The 20,910-nt window shown below is 37.7% G+C and overlaps 1 long non-coding RNA gene across 1 annotated transcript; it reads right to left on the reverse strand.

Annotated features, from left to right (window-relative positions):
* Positions 1 to 3,799: 3,799 nt before the first annotated feature.
* LOC124973219 (uncharacterized) lies at positions 3,800 to 19,479 on the reverse strand. The gene is made up of 4 exons (XR_007106638.1): positions 19,359 to 19,479; positions 17,406 to 17,511; positions 4,315 to 4,374; positions 3,800 to 3,883 (listed from the first exon to the last, which is right to left on the reverse strand). It is a non-coding gene; the product is annotated as an uncharacterized LOC124973219 (long non-coding RNA).
* Positions 19,480 to 20,910: the final 1,431 nt, after the last annotated feature.

Below are 20,910 nucleotides of genomic sequence, written 5' to 3' on the forward strand. Positions count from 1 at the left end.
ACTAAACTATGAATGGGAAACAACCCTTTAAAGCATTAATATCCAATGAAAACAACACCTAAGGCATGAGAGTATTTTAAATATTTCTAGTATTCACATTGATAGCATAAATAGAGTTGAAATTGATATTAATAACATAACAACCTTTTGAGAATATTACCTTTATATGACTTATAAAATACTACCAATGAAGTACATGTGCTTTTGGAAATACACACTCAAGTTTGACTTTCTCCATCATACCTCAGTTCACAGTAACCACATTACATGTTTGAGGGCTCTGGGTTCCTTGATATCAGTGATTTAAAGGGCCTGGTATATCTCTTTACATGCTGGTGTTGAGGGATAAAATTGCCTAATAATATTTCTCATCAGACCCCAAATTAGAAGAAATACTATGCTGAGTGAAAGCAGACAGCTCCAGCCAAAAAGTGTTTAAAAGTAGATTATTCTGTCTCACTTCGTACTGGCCACAGGTTTTTCACATTGCAGATATCATACAGCAGAAAAAAAAAAGGGATTTCAGGTCAGTCAATGTACAGAGGAGTGAGAGTTCTTTGATTTCAGCAAACTCCTCAGGACACAATGTGCTCTGTTTGAATGACTTGGGAATGCTCTGCAGTTCCTCTGTCCTTGAGGCCTGGAGACATTTTCTTATTATAATAACCTTTGGTACTAGTGGACTTTGAGAAGCAAGCAAGGTATGTGATCTGTAAATGTGCAAAACTAACTGTGCTATGTAACCTTAGTATCTTGATATGACCCTGGAATAGATTATAAACTAGATTGGCTTTTTCACAGAAACCACTTCTTGCTCTTCACCATCCTGTGTGCTTGCCTGGTGCCCACTTGCTCCTCAGATCCAGGACACAAAATGCACTTGTGAAAGGCAGTGTTTTCAAAATTCTCTGAACATTCAGCAATGGGGGCTGTGTAGGGGCAGTTAAACAGTCAAGATGGGTAGAGAAAAATGGTGGACCCTATACACAGTCAAGTAGAGCTCTTCCCTTAATCTTTTAAGCTGGACCTCAATTAACCTATACAGCTGGGACGCTGAACAGGGACACTTCTGGATGTGCTGATGGGGAAAAGGGGATAGCTTACTGCCTGAAACAGGCTTTGATGTGCACCACTCATTGGCTGGTACTGATCCGACTGGTAAGTTATGGGAAATTCACTGTCTGACCCTCAATGTCATCATAGAGCTGAACTTTATTTGCTTCATAATGTTAAACATACTGTAAGTAATTTTGATCTTGCTGCTTTGCTATCTGAAATAGATTTTTACTGTCCATGGAATCAGAGGAGTGGGTCCTTAAGACCCCAAAATTGGGAATATATAGGTAAAATATTGCATGAGGAGCCAAGGGCTCCTGTACCTGTGTTACATGCTTGGTATTTTTGTCGATATCCTATCTCAAAAATAGCCTTGAAAGAGCTACAAGCTTCTCCAGTAGTCTCTAAGACTGAAGCTTTTTTCTCAGCCATCTCCTTACATTCCTACTCTTCTTCCTTTTCCTCCCCCAGTCCAGTCTCATTTATCTTAATGTCTCAGGCAGTCAACTGCAGAGGGAGAAACTCATATTTTGACTGTCTGCACCATTAGATTAAATAATGCTAATCAGTCAGAATGTGAACAATGTGTTTAAAAAATTAAAAAGGATGGTGTCAGAAAGTGGAAAAAATAGCAAATTTTACTCAATATGATAGAGGTGCTGGGTAAGGGTTATGCCTTGGTTCCCAATGATTGAAAATGTTTGGTGAAAATGGTTACTTCTCTTGCCCAAAATACAGTGTTTTTACAAGAATATTCTGATTTAGCCTGTGTTCAAGCTGAGGATAATGCTCAAGGCAATGTTAATATTGATTATGATGACTTGATTGGCATGGGGCTAAGAGGGACATTACAACAATAAGCTCAGTTGCCCACAGCTGCCATTGCCAGATTAGAACCTTAGTTTGTAAAGCATGGAGGAGGATCCCAGACACATGGAATCCTTCCAAGTCCTTTGCTGTAATTGGACAAGTCTCAGGGGAGACTTTCATTAATTTTCTTAACCAATTGAGTAAAGTTATTAAAAGACAAGTAGACAATTTGGAAGCTGCCAATATTCTGACTGTTGAATACAACTGACTTACGTAAATGCCAACCAAAATTGTAAGTAATAAAATCTATTTGCCATAAAGTGGATACTGCACTTTCTGATTTAATAAAGGCATGTCAAAATATTGGAACTGAAACTCATAAAGCTTCTTTACTGGCTGATGCTTTAAACTCCCCCATAAACTTTGTTACAATTGTAAAAATCTTGGCCATCTTCAAAAGGACTGTAAAATTAAAAAAAAAAAAGATTACAAAAGCAGTCCAATCAGAAATGTCCAATATGTCATAAAGGATTTCATTGGGTTAATCAATAGAGCAACAATGATCCTAGCTATGTCACAATTCTGGCCACTTTCTCATCCCTACCCAGCCCTGCCACTCCTTCTCATGGCTCTCCTAGTTCCCAACACCCCCATTCCTCCTGCCTACCCTACCCCCTCACTATTCCTTCAACAGCCAGTGGGGCTACCAGAGCTGTCATCTGGGGTGACTCAAACTGCCTGCAGACACCATCCTCCTACCAACTGGGGGTGGAGGATGAGTGTCAGTGGAGCTCCCGTGCTCCCCAACTTAAAGAAAGGGATCCATTCCCTTCTTTGCAGCCACCTCTCCACTCCTTTCACTTTTTCTGAGTCCTTTATTTTCACCTCTTCTAGCATCCCCAGTTTCTCCCAGCATAGAAGTGAGATATGGGCTCCATAAATAAATCTATATATGTGTACCTAGGAAAAACCAAATATACATGCTTGTTTTCTATGGGCCCACCAGATTAATTTAAATGATATGGGGATGGGGAAACTCTCTGTGTGTTGTTCATTTTTAGAGTGTCTTGTGTAACTTGCTCTGTGCTTTGGGGGTTACCTGGAAGTGAACTCAAGGGACCACTTGGAGACTGGGTAAAGCCCTACCACCTTCCTCCATGTGCTTTTCAAGGCAGATGTGGTGTTGTGGAATCTGCCAGGCCCCAAAGCTTTAGACAAAGCTCTATCTGACTGTGTATAGTGTCAACCATTTTTCCCTACCCATCTTTACTGTTGTCCTGCCCCTACCCAGCCCCCATTGCTGAATGTTCAGAGAATTTTGAAAACACTGCCTTTCACAAGTGCATTTTGTGTCCTGGATCTGAGGAGCAACTGGGCACCATGGAAGGCATCTCCCTCACCTCCTCATGCAGTGCAAAAATCTACATAGTTCTGCTGCTTCTTTCCTGTATGTGTGACTTTTGCCTCATTTATCTTGTAGAGAAGAAGATTCAGGCACAGGAGATCCCAGCCCTGGAAAGTCCATATGTGCCTTTAGCAACATGAGGTGATTCACCCACCCCTGCCTCTACACTGTTCCAGGATCTTTACTAGCAAGAATGGTGGTGGGTATAGCTTTACTGGAGACCCAGAGTGGAGGGGCAGGGATGAGGTTACCCTCAGACAAGCACAGACTCCAGGTTCTGCCAAAGGCAAACAGTTTCCCAGTTCCCCTCTCCATCCCAAGCTGAGGTCAAGTCAGGACAGTGTCAGAGGCATCTAGAAGCACAAGAATCCCACCTTGACCTGAGAGGTCAATAGAGCACTTCTCAGGGGCAGGCCCAAGCAGATCCTTGCCTATCTGCATTTTCTCAAATATACATAGATCTGGGAGGAGGCCAAACTCTCACAACTAGGTGCATGGTGTTGGGAGCACTCATGGCTTTGTCTGTTTGTGCCTTGTCCTGTTTGAGGTCCTCTGTACCCTCTGCCTGCACTGGGATATCTGCATCTCTTGATTTGTCACAAATGCTCCATCCTCAAAAGAATTGAGATATGAATACATTAAAGACATTCATACATATATTTTAAAATGTTAAATTTTATGTTATGTGAATCATCAATAAAAACATAAAATATGATTTTAAAAATATTTAGGGTATGAACTTGAGTCCCTGGATTGTGCATTCCTAGATTTTGAGCATCAACACACAACCTTCTTTGAGACTTTTCTACACATCTCATGGTGTATGGAATAGTAGTTTTCAGGCTGTGCCTCAATTTGAATTACTCCATCTTGTAGAAAAATAATTCACCAAATCTACACCATTTTGAGTAAAAGTGTCAAGATAGAATGGCTCCACACCTTGCTTGTACCATTAAATCACCACCATCTGCCTGAAACCACCATCAGGTACAACTGATAAATAATCTATGTGCATTCACTTACAAAAATAAACCAAATAGTACCTGGACATATGTGGACATTCCAAATCATATGAGGAACACCAGACCCAGACTCCTATCAACCTTACCACATGCAACCCCCTCACCTAACACCCATAAAAGGAAACCCCTGAGAATGGACATGGCATCACCCTGAACTAATTACCCAGTCACTCACCATGAGACTTGACCAGAATTACCACAGTGTTTGAATTCTGAATCTCAATCCTCAAATTTCACCCTGCCCATGATGACCACACACAGCACACTCCAAGTTGACACTCAAGCTGTCACTCTGACACAGAAACTACCACACATTTGGATTCTCTGCTTTTAAATCTCTGCAAAACTGTTTGTTAAAATACTCAACTGACCAACTGGTCAACTGGTGCTATAAATACTCAACTGGTGCTGAGGATTGAACCCAGGGCCTCAGACATGCTAACCAAGCACTCTACCACTGAGCCACAACCAAAGTCCCTACTTATTTTATAATGTGGGAATTGATATTGTTTAGCAAATGGTTTACAAGTTGAGTCATTTTACAAGTTGTTGGGCAGTTAAGTTTCAGATACTTTTTTGTTGCCTAGTATTTAAATCTCAGAGGGGAAATAATTATTGCATTCAAATAATTTAATAAATTTCTGAGCCTGAAAAAGACAGGCAGAGGGCATAAACTGGGTTGGGATAATTACTTCATGCTTTAAAGATACTCATGCCTATAAAAGATTATGAATCTCCTAGTTATTGGGGTTTTACTCCCCAAAGCTGGTTAAAAGTTGTGACATTTTGGAAAGACTATCCTGACTTTGAATGTACTTAAGTCTATCTTAGTAAGAAAAAAATTTAAAGTTTGTGTATTTGAAGGGAAGAAAAAAATCATATTTTAGAAATTGTCCTTAACCTTAGTGATAAAGTCTAAAATATGCACATTAATAATTTTTTATAGGAATCAAAGTTCTTGCTGCTCTAACTGGTATATAAAATACCAATAATTTTGCACTTATAATAATAAGATATTATTTCTTAATCTCTCTAGCACTGTCATGGTTTCTTATAAATATTTGGACTGTACTTAATTCTTTAATTGGGTAAAAGTACCAGAGCTTGAAGAAGGGAGAGCCCAACTCTATAGTCCTGACTGTGTCATGGATGAGCAGTTTAACAGGTGACCTTTATGGAGTTCCTGTTCCCTCTACATCACCTTTGTTTCTTCATCAATGATATGGAAAAAGAATAGATGACTTTCAAAGTCTCTTCCAACTTAAAAACTGTGTATTAGGTGATTATTGTTGGCAGATATTAAATGTTTCATCTAAACAATGTCATCACCATTCCTTGACAATATGTCTGTATTATGGCAAAGGACCGCATTTAATCTATAGTGAATAAGTGAGTTCATAAATCTAGGAATCTGGGTTTTTTCTTATTTCTATGTTGAAAAAGGGAGCTTGTCCTGGAAACCTCTGGCTTTAATTCACTGATTACAGTATAAACATGTAAGTATTGGTTGAGTCAGAGGTCTCTGCTGTTAAATGAGACAAGTTTGAAAATTCAATAAAACATTAAACTTAATCATGTATTTGTCACTGACAGTAGCACAGATGATGAATTTCCTTCTGCTCTCCCCTACTGCAGGGCACTTTCCCTAGCAGTCATTTGGCAGTTTTTTTTTTTTTAAGTACAAATTCTTTACCACTGAAGATATTTCCAGTGGAAGATGATTAATATAGGTCAAGTCAGAACACTGCTGTTTCTATGCTACTATGGTGGCATATATCAATCTATGCTATCAATACAAATTATATAATTACTTTAGGTACAGACTGAAGAGGAAATATATTAATTCATTATTTATGTGATTGATAGTAGAAAATACATTCATTAATTATTTTATGTATAACTTAGAAATTTATAGGTTTCTTAGGAAAACTTTGGTAGAAATATATGCTTATTTTTGTGAGAAGCTGCAGGTAAAAGAAAAAAAAATTTTCTGGTAAAAAGTGGAAGAAATCTTTTTTATTATTAAATTTTTTAAAAAAATTTACAGACTGCATTTTGATTCACTGTATACAAATGGGTACAACTTTCATTTCTATGGTTGTATACAATGTAGATTCACACAATTCATGTAATCATACATATACCTGGGGTAATACTGTCTGTTTCCTTCTACTATCTTTCCATCCCCCATGTGCTCCTACCACATAAAATGAAGAAATCTTAAGTTAATAGTGATTTTTAATTTTAGCAACATTATCAAATATGAAACGTACCTGTTCCTTTTAAATTTTTTATGTTCTTATATATTTTAATTCCTATCCTTTTTATAGTTACATGATTATGTGGAAAATATATCTAGTGTACTCTTAAGTATATAATAGCATTACTTCTAGTATATTTGTTTCCTGTTATGCCTAAGGTTTTGTGCTGGCACCAGTTTTCTTACATCAGAAAGATATTGCATTTTTGGAGTTTGCATTTTGTGATTCATGGTATCATGAAGAATGACTACTGAAGTGACAATGTGTTGTTTAATGTTTTCAGGATCATGTATGATGATGCTGAGTTTCTGATGTGTCTGACAGTGATCATGTAACATCTGGTAAAATTGCCTTTTCCCCCTGTGTAATGTAGAGGCAGTGTTCTGATTGGTGCACTGTAAACTTAAGTACGGGTTCTGTTTCATAGGATTGGTGACAAGGCACTGTTTCCACTTGACATTTAATGTTAGATTATGTTGGCTCTTGACATGTACTTCAACTTTTTCTCCACCCACAGATATAAGTATTTCCCAAATTATATCAAAGAAAGAAATTCATTGATCCTTCCTTCAGAGAGTAGAGATGAGACAAGTGGATAGAAGTTGTAGGGAGGTGAATTCTAGATTAATTAGTGTAAAGAAAGCTTTTTAGTCAGAATATTCCAACTATCTAAAACAGTCTAACTAGTTCTTTGACATTGGACTGAGTTTAGAAGTGCTATGTGACTACCATTCCTACCAGCCTCAGTGCTTGGACAAGTTGAATGTCAGGTTTGATTTCTTGATCAGAGTTTCAAGGAAGATGGGGATTTGGTGTGAAGAAGAAAATGCACCCCCTTCAAATAAAAGTGAACATTTCAAGACTGGGTTGTGGCTCAGTGATAAAGAGCTTTCCTAGCATGTGTGAAGCACTGTGTTTAATTGTCAGCACCACATAAATAAAGGTATTGGTGGCATCTACAACTAAAATAATACATTAAAAAATTGAAAATCTTTGAAAAGAAGTGAATGTTTTTTTCTTTCAAAAGTCCTTATATCATGATAGGCACTAACAGTATTTACTATTGATACTCATTATGATTCCACATCTGTCTCCAAGAAGTACACCTATTAAAGCTACAGATTTTTGTGAATAGTGGCATTTCCCCCATTGAATGATAAAAACAATAAATAAAAATTGGCCTTTTGTGACCAACTGGAAAGAAAAAGCTTATAATACATAGGAGGTAGAACAAGGCCTTTCTGCCAGAGGATATTATATGTGGGCAAGATTCTGCCTTCCTCTCTGGCATTCATCTTGACCCTTACCCCCTCATGTGGTGTCCTTGTAAATGCTAGTGGACATTAGCCACCAGGCTTCAGTGCACAATAAGCTTTGTAGAGGTGGTCACTGGCCACATTGCTCCATTTTTTCACATGCCAAATCCTTCATAAACCCAAGGCCTGTGACCTGTTCCCACCAATGCTGGAATGCTGGGTTCTCAATTAACAATAGTGGTGTTAGCTGCCATGGTTACAGCAGAAAGCAGTGCTGTCATGCTTCCGCACACACTGCACATTCCCACACTGCAGGCTGCCAACTCATCACCTCCACAAGGCAGGTCCCATCATCACCTATTTCCTCTTACTGATAAAAACACAGCAAGGAAAGGAAATAAGCTTATACAACTTCCAAGTGGTGGGGTTCAGGGTAGAGCTTAGGGACCCCTGAACTCACAGCCCAAATACTATGGCCAGTATCATCCAAAACAAAAGGTTCCCAAAGATGAAAGTGACTAGAGGTGACAGTGGAATGCAGATGATAGGGTAGAATAAAGAGGGAGGGTCTGGGACCAGAACTGACAGACTCATGAGAAAAATCACTGAGGACCCCATGACAGATCTGGACAGGCAAAGACAACTTAGAAGAATGTAGGCTCAAGAGAGCTGCAAACTCATCAGGGATGACAGATTGGTTAGATTGGCAAAAAAGGAATCAAAGGAGAAAGGTTCTGGGAAGAAAGATGGGCTGGCCTGCCACCAAATGTTTACCCAGAATACCAAATATTCTGCTTTTTAATGGTGTCTACGACTGTGCCCCTATATGAAGGATGAACTCCACTCTCCTTATTTCCCCTGAAATCAACAAAGTCAAATGCACAAACTAGTTTCCAGTAGATTCATCTTCAGCCTGTAAGACTTTTGTGGCCATCTTAATCTGATTTTGTAAAATGCATAACTCAAATTCACATTACTAAAGTCTCATGTCTTAATATTTGGGTATATTGAAATGTTGGTTTGCTTCTCTCTCTCAGACTCAGATGTGCACACACACACACACACAAACACACACACACAAACAACTTACAGTTGAATGCTAAATTTATCTTCAGGTTTCCTTGAAATAACTCCTTCAAAGTTCTGTTTTACTTCAGTGCTGTGATATTTTTTTCTTTCACCAAATGGTCAATCAGCAACCTCATTCTTTGTAAAGAGAGTAAATATACTTTATAGGCCTCTGTTCCCAATATAGATCTGAGAAAAGAAAGCACAAATCTTTGAATACACTCTCAGCTCCATTGGTGACCATCAAGTTTGAACATCCCATCAAACTACACACCCTTGGCTTCTCAGTGACCAAGCCTGCATGAATAAAAAAGTCAACATTTCATAAAGATTTCTTAAAAGACTTGTGGTGTGGGATAGAGTAGGGGGTGAAAACATTTCCCAGTGGAACTAATGACTCAGGATCTGCTACCAAAAAGAGATTTTTCCAGAAGGAAGTATTTCAGAAGATTATATATATATATATATATTAAATATATATACACATATATATATTAAATATATATACATATATATATGAATATACATCTCAAAACCACGTGTATGTTGTAAATAATACACAAAATAAATTTTAAAACTCACATGTAATCTATGAAACCAAATTTAGGATGCTGAGGCAGAAAGGTGGCAATTTTTTTTTATTAATTGCAATTTCAATATCAGCCTTAGCCCCAAGAATTTTGCGTCAAAGGCAAATGGTTGTTTATGCACACCCTAGTACCAGCTGTTGTCAACAAAAGTGACCTGTTAATGTTATTACTACAAGAAAATTTCTGTTCCCACCACTTAAGACTTACCTCCAGGAGGAGTTCAGCACAGGATTACTAGTTTTAGAATAGTGAGGCTGACAACACCCAATTTTTGCTCTTTAAAATATCAATATGAATACATCATTTTTGAAAACCAAAACCAAAACCAAAGCCAAGAGAAAACAAAACAAAGTGAGCCTTAGAAACTTAATAATGCCCTTCAAAAATTAGCAAGTCCCTGTCTCAAACAATAAAATGTGCTGCAGATGTGGCTCAGTGGTTAAGCACACCTAGGGTCAATTCCTTGTACCAAAATAAATAAACAAGAAGGGAAAAGAAAGGGATACACAAACATAGTGCTCAACAAATGACAGTGTGTGGCATTTATCTGAATTTTGATTCAAGCAAACTATTAAACAGAAAGGTACAATAGTAAGTAAAATGCAAAAATGAAGCATTCTTATGCTGTAGTATTACATGTTCAAATGGTTAAACATGCAATGCAGAAGTACTGAACACTACTGTACATTGGAAATGTATCTCATCACGCTTTCATGAATGTTTAAAAGTTTTCTTGATGAAAAATAAAATAAACTCAGAAGCAGCTCAGGACACAGCAGTTCTACAGAAGGATTGGTGCAGGGCATCCTGGGAGGGTTGACTATTCTATGATCCCAAATAAAGCAGGAGTGAGCATGGTCCAAGTAATAAATGTGCACTCAGAAGACTGGGTCCTACTCTGGTCATGTTCTTCCTAGATGAGTGACCTTGGATGGAGACACAGCCCACTGGAACTTAGCCCTTGGTGTATGCATGGGGACATCCCATCCAGTCCACACATTTGAAAGGTGCTGTGAATCATGAACACTGATATTCTAAGTGCTGGCAATAATATAAGCTGTGTAAGCCTATGGTGACAGAGAAGTCACAAAAGAATTTTGCTGGCTTGATTGGAAAAACAACAGCTCAGTCATTCCACAGAAACAGTCCCTTATCGAGTAAACATGCGAATACTCCAAGGACAATGCAGATGATGTCTATGGGAAAGAGCACAGTTGGCAGGTAAAGGTTAAATGCAAAGGTCAGCCAAATAGCACTTCAGTCAATTAATTGGTTTCTGCTCCTCACTGCTTACCAAGATGAGCCCAAATGAGACTTACAGCAGAGAAGAGAAGTGAACATTAAGACATGCCTCTGAGACTTTCTCTCCTGAAAAAAATATTTACTTCAACCAAGGAAAGACATCATGAACCCACAGCTCAACACCTCAGGAAGAGCACTGTGAGTAGGCCAAAGTGACTGACAGAGCTTTGAAGTCAGACTCTGGGATCTCCATCATGGGTCCTCCACTGGGCAAGGAATGTCCCACCTGAATATCTCATCATCTATAAGCTGGGAAACAACACAACTGAAAGAGTAATCTGGAGGGTAGGATGTGAACACATGAGGGTGCTGGAACCATCCCTAAATCTAGAAAATGTGCTCAAGGTCAGAGCTGTCACATGCACTAAGTGACTATGTAACAGGTACCTACCCTTGAAATAGGTCAGGAGGTATATTATGATGTCACTCAGTCCTATTACTAGGGATGCTGCTCTCAAAAATTTTTTATGGGGCAAAATAGACTTCTAGGTAGATACCATCATATCAGGAATAAAGAAGGTTATTTAAGAAAGGGATTAATCCATAAGAGCACAAAATGATCTTAAACATTGCACCCCTAAAGAGCACAAAATGATCTTAAACATTGCACCCCTAAAGACTGCCAAATACATGAAGAAAAAAATGATAAAAATAAAGAGGAAACACATAATCTCAATAGCTTGGGAGGCTGAGGTAGTAGGATCATCATTCAAAGTCAGCCTCAGCAATGGCAAGGTGCTAAGCAACTCAGTGAGATCCTGTATCTAAATAAAATGCAAAATTGGGCTGGGAATGTGGTTCAGTTCAATCCCCAGTGCCAAAAAAAAAAAAAAAAAAAGAAAGAAAAAAGAGGAAAAATAGCAAAATTATTTTTTGAGATCTCAACAATCCACTCAGTTAAAAAGTAAACAGAAAATTTGTAAGGATACAGATTTTAACAGTTACAAACTTGACCTAATTTAATTTATGGAACATTCCACCAAAACAACAGGACAAAATTTACTGGTTTCCAGGGTACAAGGAAGAACACTTTCATGACAAAACCTTAGTCTAATCCACAAAACTCTCAATAAAATTAAAAGGATTCTAATTATGCAAACTATATGCTCTGATCACAAGAGAATACATTTAGAAAATACAACTGTAATATCACTAGAGATCATATGAATGTTTAGAATACAGAAATAAAAAAAGATTACAACAACTTTTGGTCTACAAATTCATTGACATTGATAAAATAGACACATTTCCTAAAAGACTAGAAATATAAAATCTTATATGAGAAAGAGATAACCTGAACAGCCCTGTATCTATTAAAGAATTTGAATTGACTGAAATATTTCCATTAAGTCTAGGCTCAAGTGGGTTTACTTTTTTTTAAAGTTTATTTTTTATTATAGTGCAAATTAAACCCAGTGCATGACACATGGTAGGCAAGTGCTGTACCATTTAGCTTCCACCCTAGCAGTTTTTAATTTGAGAGAAGTTCTCACTAAATTGCTCAGTTTGGCCTTGAAATTGCAATCCTCCTGTTCTTAGCCTCCAGGGTACCTGAGATTACAGATGTGTACCAATGTGCCCAGGTTTTCTTAATTATAGACCAAATACCTCAAGAAGACATGTGCAAAACCTCTAAAAATTTTAACAAATTGATCTTGGAAATATAAAATATGGACAGTACATCTTGACCAAGTGAGAATTTTCCTAGGAATGTAAAGATGGATCATTCTTTTTAAATCAATAATTTTCTAGTAGATGCAAAACAAAGCATTGGACACAATTTGATACAATTCATAATGAAAACTCATCACACTAAAAATAAAAGGAAAGTTCTGGAAATTTTATCAAGTTCAATAAAGAAAAGTATATAAAACCAGACTCTGAAAGAAAAGAAAGCTGTGTCCAGCATCAACACAACTATCTATGTATAATCTTCTACTAAAAAGCTCATACAAGGAAGAAATCACTTTAATGTAATATAGAATACAAGATCTACAGGATTATCAACTGTATTCATTCAAGAAAGGAGGGAAAGTAAAGACATGAAAATTTTTCGTTACCCACTTCAATCATAGAACTAAAACCTCAATGGGAAACTAATCCATATGCATCAGAAAAAAAAAAAAGTCTGGTGAAAAGGCAGAGAAACCAGATCACTTTACATATGTTGGTGGGAATGTAAAATTATACAGCACCTTTAAAAATACTTTGACACTTTCTTAAACAACTACACATGGGTCCCAGCAATGGCTCACTTTGGCATCCATCCCAAGGAAATGGAAACAGCTCCACAAATATCACAATATAAATATGCCACAGCAAGATTGATAAGCACCCACCAAACTGGAAATATCTTCATGAACTTTTGATGTTGGGCAATGAAGGGCTGTTTGTCCATGCCACAGACTACAACTGAACAATAACATGAAAGAACCTACTGACAGACACAGCAACCTACTTGGAGAATGTTGCTGGGTAAAAAGAGTCAATCCACAAAACTTACACAATGTGTAATTCATTAACACACATTGTTGAATACCTGGCATTACAGGCATGCATCACTGTGTACAGATTTTACAAATAATTTGAGGAAATAATACCAACTTACACAAAAGTCTTTGCAAGGGATGCTTATGATATAAATCTAAATCTTGAATGATAATCTACATGTGAAGAGTCATATGGAAAAGCTGCAGAAGCATGCACACATGCCAGTGCATGTAACTCTGGTGAATCTGACTAGGCTTAAACTGGAGCACACTGTGTCCAACTTACCAATTGTGTCAGTATACTAGTTAGGCAAGATGGTTTACCATTAGGAGAAATGGAGTGAAGTATACATTTCTGATTTATTTCTTATAACTGCACATACATTTTTACCTACTCCAAATAAAATATTCTTAAAAAACAAATAATATGGTTATCAAATGATTAAAAATATTGGAGTTTTAAGTCCAAGAAAAATATATTTTAAAAATAAAAAATATAACATTTTAACTTTGTTCTTTCATTTTATCTGTTTCCAAAATATTCCTTAATAATTAGAATTTTTATTGATTAAAGATTAAAACAATTAAATGGACAAATTCTGCAGATAAAAGTTATACAAAAAATTAAAAATTAATGTCACTGCAAAAATCAATTTAAATCAATTGCACTTCTATATTGTAAGAACAACAACCAAAATATTATTTTTGGTTGTTCTGAGGATGAAATCCAGGGACACTCACATACTCAGTTGCATTTAATTGTATTTTAAATTTTGCAGACTGGCTTTACTTATGTTTACTTATCCTCCTGAGTAGCTGGGAATGCAGGCATGCCTCTTTGCACTCAACAGAAATTGAATTTTAAAATAGCACCATTTACAACAGATATCAAAAAGTGTAAGTACTTATGAATAAATTTCACAACACATCAAAGAAACATTAATATAAAAACCTGAGGGAGATTTAGAATGGTGTGGGCAATAAGGACAGGATGGCAAAGAGGAAGCCAAAGGCAGGGCAGACAGTGAGAGAACACAGAGTGTCCGCCAATAAGGCCAAATTTCTAGCTGACAAATATGCCCATGGACATGAGCAGAGACCCAACAGAAAGACTAAAATAGATGTGTGGGCATGGGAATAGGAAGCAACAATAAATAAGAGAGCCTGGAGTCAGAGGAGATAGGAAAAGGAGGAAGGCCCAAAACTTTTGAAAAGAACAAGTTAGTACTTTCCTATAGGAGTCCAGGCTCTGACTCTGGGGCCCCTTCTCTTCAGAGGAATCTGTCACTTTACTACCTTTGCTATTGTAAAAAACATGCTGCTTGCTTGCTATCTTCCTGTCCTATTCCATGCCAAAAAAAAAAAAAAAAAAAAAAAAAAAACTAAACATTTTTGACCAAAATTACTCAGTGGCTGGGTTTTGGAGAGCTTTGTTAGCATGTATGAGTTACTGGGTTAAATCCCAAGCACAATATGCATTAAAAAATAAATAAATACATAAAATGAAGATCTTAAAAATTAATTCAAGACCTATACTTGGAAAACTGTGCACATAAAACAAAACTAAGAGAAATTTAAATGACCTAAATAAATTGAGTGATATGTCATGGTCATATATGAAAAGATTCAATATTTTTTAAAATCTCCATTATTCCTTACACTGAGTTATTAATTTATTGTATCTGTAAACATAACCCCAGCAAGTCTTGTGGAAAAGCTGAATCAAAAATGGAGTAAAAGAGTGGAGTATAGAAGAGTCAAACCAGCAGAAAGAAGTTGGAGGAACAGCACTACCCAGTTCCAAGCTTATTGCAGAACTCAGCAAACATCACAGTGTATAAGGAAAATGAGACCAGATGAAGATAGAGGACACAAGCAAACTCACACCTAAGTGGTCAAGCAAGTTTTGACAAACATGCCATGTCAATGGGAAAAGGAGAATCTTTTCCACAAATGGTACAGGAAAATTTTGTGACCATATGTAAAAAAAAAATAAGGAATAAATAAACATATAAATAAATAATTTCAAGCTCTGCCTTAAACACTATAAGCAACTAAGGGGGAATGATCATAGATCTAAATGTAAGTGAAAAAACATAAAATCTTCTGAAAGAAGAGATAAAAATCATCATGACCTGAGTTTTGGTTGACTTCTTATGTAAAATACGAAGTACTAAAGAAAAGGAGAACTGGATGTATCTCAGAGGTACAACACTTACCTAGCATGCTTAAGACCTTGAGCTCAATTCCCAGTACAAGAAAAAGATACTAACAATAAATGAAAGGACTGATTATGCACATGGATGGGTGAAAACTTAGAACCATTGTAACTTTGAACACGCTGTTGGAAATGTAATGTGGTTATCTCTTTGGAAAGAGTTTGGCAGATTCTTAAAGTGTACACCTACATCATGGTCAACATATTCCACTTCTGGGCATCAACCAAGAGAAATTCAAATACAGTTCCGCATGTATGTTCTGCATGTATAGCAGAGGTGAATAAGTGAATGGATAAACAGATTAAAATATACACAAAGAAATAATCAGTAGTAAAAAGGAAGAAAACAATACACAGAAGATGTGAAAGTCTAAATTCTACTATAAGATAGATAAGAACATGAAAATATATGATTATATAATGTATTAAAATTTTATAGTGAGAAAAGGCACAGCAGCAGTTTCTTGGAAACAAGGAGGTAATAAAGAGGAAGCAAGAAACTTCTGGGAGAAATGGATACATTTATTATCCTGGAAGGGCTGAAGATTCCTTAGGACACAACCTAAATGCATGCAAGTTTTTATAAATTAATTATACCACAGTAAAGTATATGGAAAAACCCCTCAAGTCATATATTAAAAGTTTGAATTTAGAAACAATGGGGCCAAGAAATTAAGACTTGAGTAGGAAGATAACCACAAGAACAAAACAAACATTTCTAAATAACAAATGATATCTATATACAAATAAGCCACTGTGAGCAATAGAGCATGTTGAAATGTAATAATATAGAGCAGCATTGTCAAGACAGATCCTGGAACACCAGAGATTCTTCTAGGGTACCACAAGTTCAAAGCTATTTTATTGTAAAAGCCAAATGTTATTTGTCTTTTTCATTCTGTTTCTCCCAAGAGTGTGTAGTTGACCAGGCTGGGGAGGTAGCTCAACTGGTAGAGTGCTTGTCTTGCAAGCACAAGGCTGAGTTTGATTCCCCAGTACCGCAAAAAAAAAAGTGTATAGTTGAATTTCCCACAGGTTACAAGGCAAAAGATGAACTTAAAATATAGAAAGAGGGGAATCCAGCTGTATACTAATTTCAAGATTTGCAGAACTTTACAACAATACTATTCTTTCCAGTGATTTCTTTGGTGATCAATACATATTTTACTAAAAATACTATGTATGTTAACACATAATATGTACACATTATTTTATGTGAATATAGTGTTTTTCAAATTCTCAATTTTAATTCACAACAGGGCAAATATTGATAGAAAACCTAATATAAATGAAAACTCATTTGATTTTCTAGTGTTGGTGAAGAGTTATTAATTTACCATCAAAAACCTCTCAAGCAGTCCCCTGGAGGGGAACAACTGCCCTGTTAATGTCTGGCCAGACACCCTATGGGAGGGTCTCCACATTCTGGAGGGAAGACCTTCCACATGTTGACTGCAGGTGTGGCTGCTGTAGACCATGCCTGGGTCATAAAAAGCTCAGCACAGATTTTCAGACTCAACCTTTAGAATCATGCACAGCATCTTACAATGAATGCTGAACAAACCAACATATGAATTGCATTGTTTGTATCTTGGATGTTTTCATCTCATTTTTGTATGTGTTCATTTCTAATGTGTTTTATATGAATATTATTCTACAACAGTTTGGAATTGTTTAAAGATTGTGCTTCACCATGGAACCATGGAGAAACACTGAACTACGTATCTATCTTTTTTTTTCTTTTCTTTTCTTTTTTTTTTTTTTGTGGTGCTGGGGATTGTACATATCTTTCAATAATAGCAATTGGTATGTTCCCTAAAGAAAAATGTTAAGACTAGAAATTATCTCTACTTCATTAACAACAATGAAGAGGACTGCCTCCCTCTTTATGCTATTTCTAATATAAATATCAATGCAATCACACTTACAATGGGAATTGGCAATGGCAATGTGAACCATGCATACTCTCTTCAGTGAAGAAATTTTCCATGGTTTCAGATGGATTGATTTCATTAAGTTCATCTTTGCTATGTTCTGGAAATTAGAAAAAAAAATGATGAATAGTTACAAAAATGATATTTTAAGCAAAAAATTTCATCACAGCACAATAAGTCAAAGGGAAAGGAAAGAAGGACAAGAACCACTGAACGACCTGGAAAGCAAATCTCACAGGGTGCTTTAGGTGAAAGACTTCACTTCCTACATCCATCTCCTTTCTCAAACAGGTTTATTCTTGATTTGGATCAGCTGCATATCCATTAAAAATGATGAGGATCATCCTACAAAGGGGCCCATGACTAGCATAAGCCCTGAGTTTCACCCTTGATTTTCAGCTAATTAATTGCAAGGCTGCCAGTCATGGTGGCACAAGTCTGTAATCCCAGCACTTGAGAGGCTAAGGCAGAATGGAAAGTTCAAAGCCAGCCTCAGCAACTTAATAAAGGCTTAAGAAATTCAACAAGACCTTGTCTCTATGTAAAATATAAAAAAGGGCTGGGGATGTGGCTTAGTTGTTAAGCACCTCTGAGTTCAATCACTGGTACCAAAAAACAAGCACAAACATGCATACGAACTAATTGCAATACCATCAGAAAATTGCTCAATTTCTCAGTACTTCCATTTGTTCACCTATATATGGAGGTAACATTTTCTTCATGTTTTTTGAGTGAAGGAGTGATGACAAAACCAGACCTGGTTGTGAAATAAAATTACAACAAACGTTATGGTCAGAGTCCAGTGCGTGGGGAAGGGGTCAATTCCCCTCCCCTCTCTTAGCCTTTCTCCAGGAAGTCAAATTGACCAATAAATAACTGCCCTAAGAGTATAACTAATCTGTCCTGAAATGTAATAGATGTCTGTGAGAGGAGCTGTTTCTTCTTTTCTCTTCTGTGAGCACACTTTATGTTAGAGACACGGCATGAGGCCTTCAGTCACATAGATTAGATATTAAAAAAAAAAAGAAGAAAAAGCTCCAATGATAGGATGAGTCTAAGATGACATCAAATAACATATAATTATTGTGAGAAACTGTGGATCAGGGCTTAGAATAATGGAGTGCTAATCTTCTTTGGGACCTCTGGCGTAAAATTAACTTTGGTTTCTCCTAATGTCTGAGTGTCATCTTGTCGTTTTCTCAACAAAGAGTGATGGAAAATTATACTTCTACAAGATAGCTCCCAAAGAAAAACAGAGACACTTGCACCTTGTAGGAGGGAGGGAAAACTAGTCAAGCAATAACCTCTCAGTAAATCTTTTCTTAATAACAATGCGCCCTGAAGGAAAGGGGTGGATACTGAATGCACTGCTCTGGACTTTGACCTTCTCCCAGTGCAAAATAGTCCTAAATGGAGGCAAAGAAAATTATCATAACTCTGGGAAACAGTGGATATCAGAGAAAGAAAAGCAATGGGCAAGATTTGAGTACTCTTTCCTCAAGATCTGAACTCCTATCTCCCCAGATAACAATAAATTTTAATCTTTTACAACTACCTTCCTAAGTTAAAAGTTTAACCAGCAAAATTAATTCCTTGACTGTGCAGTCTGCACGTCCATAATCTCCAAAACTATAAAACCCAGATTTCTTCTGTAACCTGCAGGCCATCTCCATACCCAGAAAATGGGCCCTCCTGTGCCTGATTGACTTTGCTTAAAAATAAAGCAAAGCTTGCTGATCTGAGGTTTGAGTGCTGTCTCCTGTGTCTGTCATTTGTGGGCCATGATCTTACAATCATCATCCCTGTGATTTCACAAGTTCACCAAATAAGAAATGGCTGCTATACAGTATAAACCACATCTCCCAGAGTTCCTTCCCTGGGACAGTGTAGCTTTCATTCATCAGACTCAAGAGGGATCCAGAAATATAGAGTTTTAGCATGACTTACCTCACTCAGGTCTTGTCCAGAAGGTCTGGGGACAGTGACAAAGCTCAACCACAGCATAGCTTGAGAGCAAAAAGTCACAGAGGGCAAGGGTGGCCTGAAGTGCACAGTACCTTCTCAATCCTGTCCAGGAAGAGCTCTTTGGCACAAGTTCTGCTGCCCTACAGCAGACCTCTTGCCTTGAAGCTGAACAAAATTGCTCTGTCCACGTGAACACTGAAAGCCTGCAGCCGCTCAAGCAGCACTGAAGTCACAGAAGGAGCCACCACCACCCACCCAGCACCACTCAAACCTGTGCCGGCAGCGCCCCCTGGTGACACCACCAGGTAGAGCCACTGCCCCAGCATAGTGCGCGTGCGTACCCTCCCTCCCGGGAAATCACTGGCACTCTGGGGATCAAGAGTGGGGGCCTTGCCGCTGAACCCGGGACAGCCCAGGTGGAAGGGTGCTTTTGTGAAATTCCAGCAGTGTCTGAGTTAAACCCAGCCAATGTCAGGGTCCCAAAGGATTGGATGGTGGCCCAGGGGCCCCCAGTGTACTTTTATTTTTTTGTCCCTTGGGGTCAAAGATCTTGGTAAAATAGAATAAACTCTGGTGGGGGTGTTGGTTGTGGTAAATTCGCCACCAGTGGTTTGGAGGGAGCTTACAGTAAGATGAATATTCCATTTTTAAATGGAAAATGTAACAATGGAAATCACTTTGTTTTGCTTCCTAGCTTGTAGGTGTTAGAGTTCAGGTACTCCATGATGGCGAGGCAGGTTACCAGCACAATGCCGCTGGAAGATGAGCCAGGAAGATGAGTCATCTCATCCTTATTTGCCATAAGTTCCATTGCAGTGAACAACTCCTGCCACTAAGGACTTATCACCATGGCAACTTCCGACTCAGGTTTGGCATTATAAAATGATCAATGATAACAAAGTGGGCAGTATTCTAATTTTGTATTTTAACGTAACCAATGGGAGAATTTTGGACATTATTCTAATAATGTGTTACTAGATAACTAAGGGGAGCAAATGGGGTGAGGTCTTCAATCAGATCTGTATAGGGAAGGGAATGCCTCACAGTCAGCAAGTGAGACAAATTTGCCAACTGTGGAGACTTGAGCTTCTCTTGCTCAGCCCATTCTATTCTACCCCACAGAATCATGTTTTCACCTTCACTTTCAGTAACCAAGTGAAGCCAGAATTAAGGACAGGCAGTTACTGTAGAAATAGGTGATCCAGGAAATGAAGGCCATGAAAGACATCTGCCTCTGGCAGTTGGAGACTGCTCTGGGAGAATGGAATGTCAAGGATCTCAGAGCCCATTGATTACCAAATTTGCCTGCCTTTATCAAGGACTGCAGGCAAAGAGCTGCTAATTAATGTACCTTGGGCCCTTACCTGCCTGAATCACCTTGGCCCTCCCCCTGCCCATGGCTTCTCACTTAATGCAAAACCAGGCCTTGTCATGTAGGCAGGAAGGAGAGATAAGGGGAGAGAGAACTGGAGAACAAAAGATACTTTGACCTATAAAAGATGTAGGGTGTGCTCACTTCTTTGGACTTTAGAAC

Source organism: Sciurus carolinensis (genome assembly GCF_902686445.1).
Source record: "Sciurus carolinensis chromosome 14 unlocalized genomic scaffold, mSciCar1.2 scaffold_101_arrow_ctg1, whole genome shotgun sequence".
Classification (NCBI taxonomy): domain Eukaryota; kingdom Metazoa; phylum Chordata; class Mammalia; order Rodentia; family Sciuridae; genus Sciurus; species Sciurus carolinensis.